This window comes from Vombatus ursinus, unplaced genomic scaffold, assembly GCF_900497805.2.
Source record: "Vombatus ursinus unplaced genomic scaffold, bare-nosed wombat genome assembly UNPS02009770.1, whole genome shotgun sequence".
NCBI classification, from domain to species: Eukaryota; Metazoa; Chordata; class Mammalia; order Diprotodontia; family Vombatidae; genus Vombatus; species Vombatus ursinus.
In genome coordinates this window covers 15,669,446-15,677,312 of record NW_020949548.1, presented here as the reverse complement: position 1 = coordinate 15,677,312, position 7,867 = coordinate 15,669,446, and the positions used below count along the sequence as shown (strand labels likewise).

The 7,867-nt window shown below is 37.1% G+C and overlaps 1 long non-coding RNA gene across 1 annotated transcript; it reads left to right on the top strand.

The window, feature by feature from the left end:
- Window positions 1–2,367: 2,367 nt before the first annotated feature.
- Window positions 2,368–5,770, top strand: LOC114036129. Its single transcript, XR_003568304.1, has 3 exons — window positions 2,368–2,437; window positions 4,398–4,546; window positions 5,651–5,770. It is a non-coding gene; the product is annotated as an uncharacterized LOC114036129 (long non-coding RNA).
- Window positions 5,771–7,867: the final 2,097 nt, after the last annotated feature.

Sequence of the window (7,867 nt, the reverse complement as noted above, 5' to 3'; positions counted from 1 at the left end):
TCAAATGAAAAAATCCAAGCAATCAGTAGCCGTGTGAAAAAATGTTACCAATCATTAATAATTAGAGAAATGCAAATTAAAACAACTCTGATATTGAAGCATGCTATTTTCACTTTTTAAAAATTTTTTCTTTTTTCTTTTTCATGGTTTTCCCCTTTTGTTCTGATTCTTCTTTCACAACATGACTAATGTGGAAATACGTTTAACATGATTGCATATGTATAACCTATATCAGATTGCTTGTTGTCTTGGGGAAGAGGGTGAGGAAGGAGGGAGAAAAATTTGGAACTCAAAATTTTACAAAAATGAATGTTGAAAACTATTATTACATGTAATTGAAAAAATACTATTAAGGAAAAAAATAAAATTGAATACAAATTTTAAAAAAAGCAACTCTGAGGTTCTACCTTACACCTATCAGATTGGCAAAAATGCCAAAAAAAAAAGGAATAAATACTATTTTTGTAAGGAATCAGTAAGAGAAGACAGGCACTGTCAGTGGAGTCAATGTGGCCATTTTGGAACCGTGCCCAAAAAGTCATTAAATTGTGCATTACCCTTTGACCCTGAAATACCACTACCACTACCACTACAATACCCCCAAAGAGATCAAAGAAAGAAGAAAAATGCATACAAAGAACACTATTTCTAGTTATTTTTTTTTTTTGGTGGCGGAAAAGAACTGGAAACTAAGGGGATGCCCCTCAGCTGGAGAGTGGTTGCACAAATTATGGTAGATGAATGTAATGGAACACAGCTGAGCTGTAAGAAACCCCAAAAGGGATGGTTTCAGAGAAAACTGGGAGGGAAGACTTGTATGAACTGATTCAGAGTGAAATGAACAGAACTCAGAAAGCAATTTCTATAATAACAACCATATTGTAAAGGCAAACAACTCTGAAACACTTAAAAACTGATTAATGCAGTGACCAACTCCAAAGGGACCAATGACGAAGCATGCTGCCCAAGTCCTAACAGAAGTTTGAGAGACCCAGGATACAGAATGAAGCCTACATTTTTGGACATGGCAAATATGTGGATTAGTCTTGCTTGACTATGCTTATTTGTTATAAGCATTGTATTTTTCTTTTTCCTTTTTTAATGGAGAAGGGGTGAGGTTGAAAGGGAGACAAGGATTAGCAATAGTGTTGCCATTAAAAAAAAAAGAGGAAAAGAAACAGAAGTAGGTTATTGAAGGATTTTTTCTAAATGCACAGAAGACAATAGAGGAAACTGAGAAACATAGACAAGCAGAACAGCCTTGAAAGTAACATGTTGAATTTACTATATACTTTTTAAAAAGTAAGTTATGTATAATTTATGGTTTCATATGTAATCCTCTTTTTCTGTTATTCGTACGTGGAAATAGTCTCTCTCTCTATCTTTTTTTTTTTTTTGGTGTTTGTTAAATTTAGAAGGAAATGGCAAATTACTCCAGTATTTTTGCCATGATCCAAATGGAATCATGAAGAGTTGGACAGGAATGAAAAACTGAACAACAACAACAAACTTACAATAAAAAATTTAAATATTAAATAAAATTAAAAATTAAAATAAATAAAAAATAAATTAAATAAATAGGGGCAGCTAGGTGGCGCAGTGGGTAGAGCACTGGTCCTGAAGTCAGGAGGACCTGAGTTCAAATCCAATCTCAGATCAAACACTTGACACTTACTAACTATGTGACCCTGGGCAAGTCATTTAACCCCAATTGCCCAAAAATAAATAAGTAAATAAATAAATAAATAGTACAACTACAATCTTGTATATGAAAAGAATACCAGAAAGAAAGCTTAAAGATGCTTGATTGTAATGATTAATCTTGGCCTAGGAGAAGAAAGGAGACAAGGAATCTTCTTTTGCTGAAAAGATGGAGTACTATGGATGCAGGATGTTGTATAGGTTATCAAACATGGACATTGGGTCAGTTGATTTTTATTAATTATTTTTCTTTGTTACCTAGGAAGTCTCATTGGGTGAGGAGCTGGGGGTATGAAGTTGGAATATTGGGAAATGGCTGATGTTTAAAACTTTTCTTTTTTTAAGCTCATAACTAACTTCTCTATTTCCTTTTCCCCAAAATACTCTCCTAGATCATGGCAGAAGGTTGGACAACCTGACCTTTAAAACCCACTTCGAGGTTAGGCAGCACAAGGCTTTTGGAAAGCATGCTTTTAATCAAAATATTTCAAGAGTACTTACTATGGAATATGGAAGTCTAAGGTCTGGTCTCTGACCTTGGGAGCTCACAGTCTAGTGGGCAGAGGACTTAGTTGTTGTCCTTTGTTCTCGAAGAGGACCAAAATGACATCACCATGCTAGAGTCAAGTTACAGCGTGTCCCCCTGTGGCTGATCAGACCAATACAAGCTCGGAATGTTCGACCACAGCTCGGGCACAAACGGCCCATGTGAACATTTGGGGTGGATTCGCTAAATGTGAGCATCTCAGGTTTCTTTTGAATTACTTCAATTCTGCTTTGCTCATAGAGCACAGCACCTTCCCTGATAAGAACTAAGAAATACTGAATGAACCACATGCTCTGTGCTCCTGGTGGGTTTGTTTGTTTTTCCTACACTTATGATTTTATTACTTTAAGAAGCCCCTAGTGAGCAAATGCACCAAAGGTGGAACTTGATGTCAATTCTTGCCAACTCCTTGGCCAGTTCAGTATCTAACACACCATGCTGCCTCTAATTTACTAAAGTTTTTTACTTGTCCTGGGAAATTATAAAATAGGAACCAATACTTCTCTTTAGTTCAGCTTGAGCCACCAGATGCAATTTTCCCTAGTGAATTTTTGTATTACAGTTGTGAAATCTATTTCTCTATCTCAGGCATATTTTCCTATTATCTCTGCTGTCTGAGTAATGAAGCACATAGATCAGTAATGCAATAGTTAATCACATTTATTTTAGAAAACTGACTTTTACACAAAACAATAAGGAAATGGGAAGCAAACACACACTTAACAAATGGGCATGGGTCAGCAAGGTGGCACAGTGAATAGAACACTGGCCCTGGAGTCAAGAGGACACAGGTTCAAATCCAGCCCCAGGCTGTGAGATCCTGGGCAAGTCACTTAACCCTGATTGCCTCCAAAAAAAAAAAGAAAGAAAAGAAATGAGGATTAGAAAACAAATATGAAAACTTTTCCAATACGAAAAGACTGAGGGCAAGAAAAAATACATGAGGAGTTTTGTTCTTTCTAGTTTGAAAAGCGTTAGCAAACCCAGCATCATTTCTGTGCCTCTGGTAATACCTCTCATTCTGCTGTTTCTGCTCACCTAGTTTCTGTCTTTTACATTACTTTCCCAAAGTAATTCCTGCTTACCTCTCAGTCTCCATGTTCACTCAGGCTGATTCTCCATCATGCTCCCCTGCTCTGAAGTGGTGACCTCTGAGTTCCTGGCACTGCTGCTGGGTGGCAGTGGTGGCTCTGTTTGTCTGCCCATAGGGGTATCAGTCTGCCTTTCTGCTGGTCCCCTTGCTCCCTCCCCCTCCCAGGTATAAGCTCTTGAGTATCTTCTGCCCCACTCCATCTCCCCAGGATGGGAAGACAGTCTTATCAGTCAAGTCTGGCTGCATTATACTTCCTGAGGGGTCAAAGATAAGGATACTTGGCAATTTCCATTCTGACCTGCTGCTGTCCATCTGTAGTGCCCATAATTCCTCAGCAACCATAAGGAGTGTTACATTCAGAATGCTCCCAATGCCTGAACAATGACAACAGCAACAACAATAATAACAACTAGTATTTATAGTGTGCTTTAACGTTTGCAAAGCATTTTATGTCTTACCTCACTTGATTCTAGTACACTGTTGGCACTTAAATATCTGTTGACTTGAATTCTTTCCTGGTGGATTTTTTTGAATTCTGAGATGCAATAAGCTAAATCAATCAGGTATCCAAACTATGTCTGGCAACAATATGCCTGAAAGGTGGGGTTTGGGGAGTGGTGGTGGGGTGGGAACTAGGCTGCGTAATTGGGCAAACCAGACCAGGTTGGAATCAGCAGTGAGATCAGGCCGATTAGTGGCTTATGTACTCTCAGCCTGGGCAAGATTGAGAGAAGAAAGGAAAGAAAGGAAGAAATAAAGGAAGGAAGGAAGGAAGGAAGGAAGGAAGGAAGGAAGAAAAGGAGAGAGGGATAGAGGGACGGAAGAGAAGAAAGGAAGGAAAAGGAAGAGAGAAAAGAAAGAGAGAAAAAGAAAGAATAGGTAAGCTGGCTCGACCTTCCCTGATGACTCCCAAAACCGGGCAGACTGCCTTACTCAGTGATAAGGAAGACTGTTCTCATTTATAGGGACTGAACCACGTCCTGTAGGCTCAGAATTTGGCAGGATTCCCATTTAGTCAAATTTTCTCTTTCAGAACAACTTATTCTTCCTTTGCAGGGCTTTTCAGAAGCTTATAGCTTCATACCTCTGTCATTAGCACATGTCATCACCACTCCATTAGTGGCCATCCCATTGGTGGAGGCAGGATTTCCACTGGTTGCCCCAACATGTTTCTATGGAAGTCAGTATCATGACTGGAAATTCAGGTAGTGTTTGCACATGGGACAGGAAAGCTAGCTGGGGTTGGGGGGAGTGGCTTAAAAAAAAATGGTTTCTTTTGTGAACTTTTGTGATTTGTAGGCCAGTAAACCTGAGGCCCAGGGGTAGAGCCTTTACTTTGAAGCAGGCAGACCATAGCCCTTAGGTGAAAGAGTTGCCAATAGCATAAGGGGAAGAACCCAAGACTTAGAGTCGGGGGCCTGGGTTCATATCATGGCCTTAAAACTTACTAGTTAACTGTGAGCAAGTCTCTTTGAACTTCTTTGAGCCTCAGTTTTCATAGCTTAAAATGGGGATAATAATACATAGGGTTGCTTGAAGAAAACAGTGTGGAAACCCAAAAATGCTATAGAAATATGAGTTCTTCTTCTCCTTCTCCTCCTCCTTATTCATAGTAGCAACAGTACTATTAGTATTAGTAGATTAGTAGTAGTAGTAGCAGAAGCAGATTAGCAGTAGCAGATTATTATTGGTAGTTGTAGATAGCCAGTATTAGTATTATATTAGCACATTAATAGATTAGTAGTTGATGTATTAGTAGTAGTATTATATTAGAAGATTAGTAAATTGGTGGTGGTAATAGTAGTGATGGCAGTAGCAGTACTGATAGAATGGTAGATTAGTAGATTAGTAGTATTAGTAATGAAAATTATAATTAATATTATATTAATAGGTTAGTAGATTAATAGTGGTAGTAGCAGGAGTATTAGTATTAAATGGAGTAGTGTTAGTAGATTAGAAGTATTAGTATTATATTAGTAGATTGGTGGTAGTAGTAATAGAGTAATAGTAGTAGATTAGTATTAGTAGATGAGTAGTAATACTAATAATAGTAATAGTAAATTAGTAGTAGTAGTAAATTAACAGTCGTAATACATTAGCAGTAATAATATTCTGATCTATGACTAGTCTTTCTTGCACTGATGCTTTACAAACATACTCAGGATGAGACAGGTATAGAAAATATACCTCCTCTTCATTTTGCAGAGGTTGGGAATCATGGCTGTAGAATATTGAAGATAGTGTTAGACATTGTTGACATGGTGATTTGTTTGGCTAAACTGCTTTTTCTCCCTTCTTTACTTTTCAAGCTTTGTTACAAAGGATACCTCCCTGAGTAAGGAAGAGTGAAGATGTATATTTGAAATGAAGGTGATGTAAAAAGAAGAGATCAATAAAAATAAGATTGAAAACAATGTAACCAGGGTAAGACGCATGAAAGTGCCCTCACATGGACTTTTAAAAATTGATATCTTTTGTTTTTATATCACATTCATCTTCATTCTACCCAAAAAGCCTTTCTTCTTAAAGATTTTATTTATTTCTTTAAATTCCAATAATGTTCTTTTATTTGCTTTTCTTTTTTTCTTCTTATTAAGAATTATCCCTCTCACTATCCCCTCCAAAAGAAAATTGAACCAAAAAGAAAAAGAAAACTCTCAGAACAAATATGCATAGTTAAGCAGAGGAAATTCCCTTATTAGCCATTCTGAACTTAACAAACACCAAATGAAATGAGTATTTCCATATACATTGCAGAACAGAAGAGAAATGTACATAAAACTATGAATCTCTATTCTATAGAGCTTGCTTTTCATTTAAAAGGTATAACAACGTAGCTTTCAAACACGTGTCTTCCAAAACTCTCCTATTTGTCTGTGACTCCTTCTGGCTTTCTCTTTTGTTCTCTTCTCATTTTTTTTTTAAACTCTGTCACTACTGTTCCTCTGTCTTCCATTCCCTCACCCAAAAAAATGGAAAAGTGAAGAAAAACAAAACACTTGTGACAAATATATATAGTGAAGAGAAAACAAAGGTCCCATACTGGTCATGTCCAAAAATGTGTGTTTCATTCTGCGTCAGAGTCTATCACCTCTCTGTCAAGGTGTGGATATTATGTATCATTATTATTACTCTGGAGTTCTGGGTAGTCATTATGCTAATCAAAGTTCTTAATTCTTTCAGTGTTGTTTTTCTTAACATTGTTGTTGCTATTGTATAAATTATTGTCTTGGTTCTTATTAGTTCATATGAGTCTTCTCATGTTTCTCTGAAACCATCCCTTTCCTAATTTCTTTTGGCTCAATATTATTCCATTACATTCCTATATCATAATCTGTTAGGCATTTTCCAATCAATGGACACCCCTTTGATGGATACCCCCTTAGTTTCCAGTTCTTTGCTATAAATAAAAGAGCTATTATAAATGTTTTTGCAACATACAGGATCTTTCCCTCTTTCTTTGATCTCTTTGGAGTATGGGCCTAGTAGTGGTACCACTAGATTTTCGGCTTCTTCCTGTGTACTAGAGCCTTCACTGCTGCCCACAAACACAGCCTTCACAACCTGACTCATTCCTAGCTTTCTAGTTTTCTTATACTTTACTCCTCTCCATGCACTCTATAATCCATCTACAGTAGCCTATTTTCTGCCCCTCATATACTGCACTCCATTTCCCAGCCTTTTCATTGGCTGTCCCTCATGCTTGGACTGTTATTCTTCCTCAACTCTGCCCCCTGCCATCTCTGGCTTCCTTCAAGGCTCAACTCAAATCCCACCTTCTGTAAGAGTCTTTTTCTGGTTCTCCCTATTGCTAGCTTCTTGCCTTTGAAATTACTTTCCATTTGTACCATATATTTCTTTCTTGTACATAGTTATTTGCAAAGTTGTGCTGAGAAATGTTTAACAACTAGATGTTTGGGGGGAAATGTATATATACACTTTTAAAAATGTTAATTTTCCCCCAATTACATGGAAAAAACCAATTTTAACATTTTTTTCCAAATTTTGAGTTCTAAATTCTCTCCCTCCCTCCCCTAACCTCTCCATTGAGAAGGCAAACAGTTTGATATAGGTTATACATGTACAGTCATGCAAAACATAAAGAACATGAAAGAAAACACAGACCAAAAAAAAAAAAAAAGGAAAAGGAAAGTAAAGAAAAAGTATGCTTTGATCTGCATGCAGACTCCATCTATTTTCTTTTCTGGAGACGGATATCATTTTTCATCATCAGTCCATCAGAATTGTCTTGGATCATTGTATTGCTGTGAACAGCTATTATTTGCAGTTGATCATCATGCAATATTGCTGTTATTGTGTACGATGTTCTCCTGGTTCTGCTCAGTTCATGGCATCAGTTCATGTAAGTCTTTTCAGGTTTTTCTGAGAGCATCGTGCTTGTCATTTCTTGTGGAACAATAGTATTCAATCATAATCATATACCATAACTTGTTCAGCCATTCCCCAATTGATGAGCACCCCTCAATTTCCAGTTCTTTGACACCACAAAAAGAGCTGCTATAAAT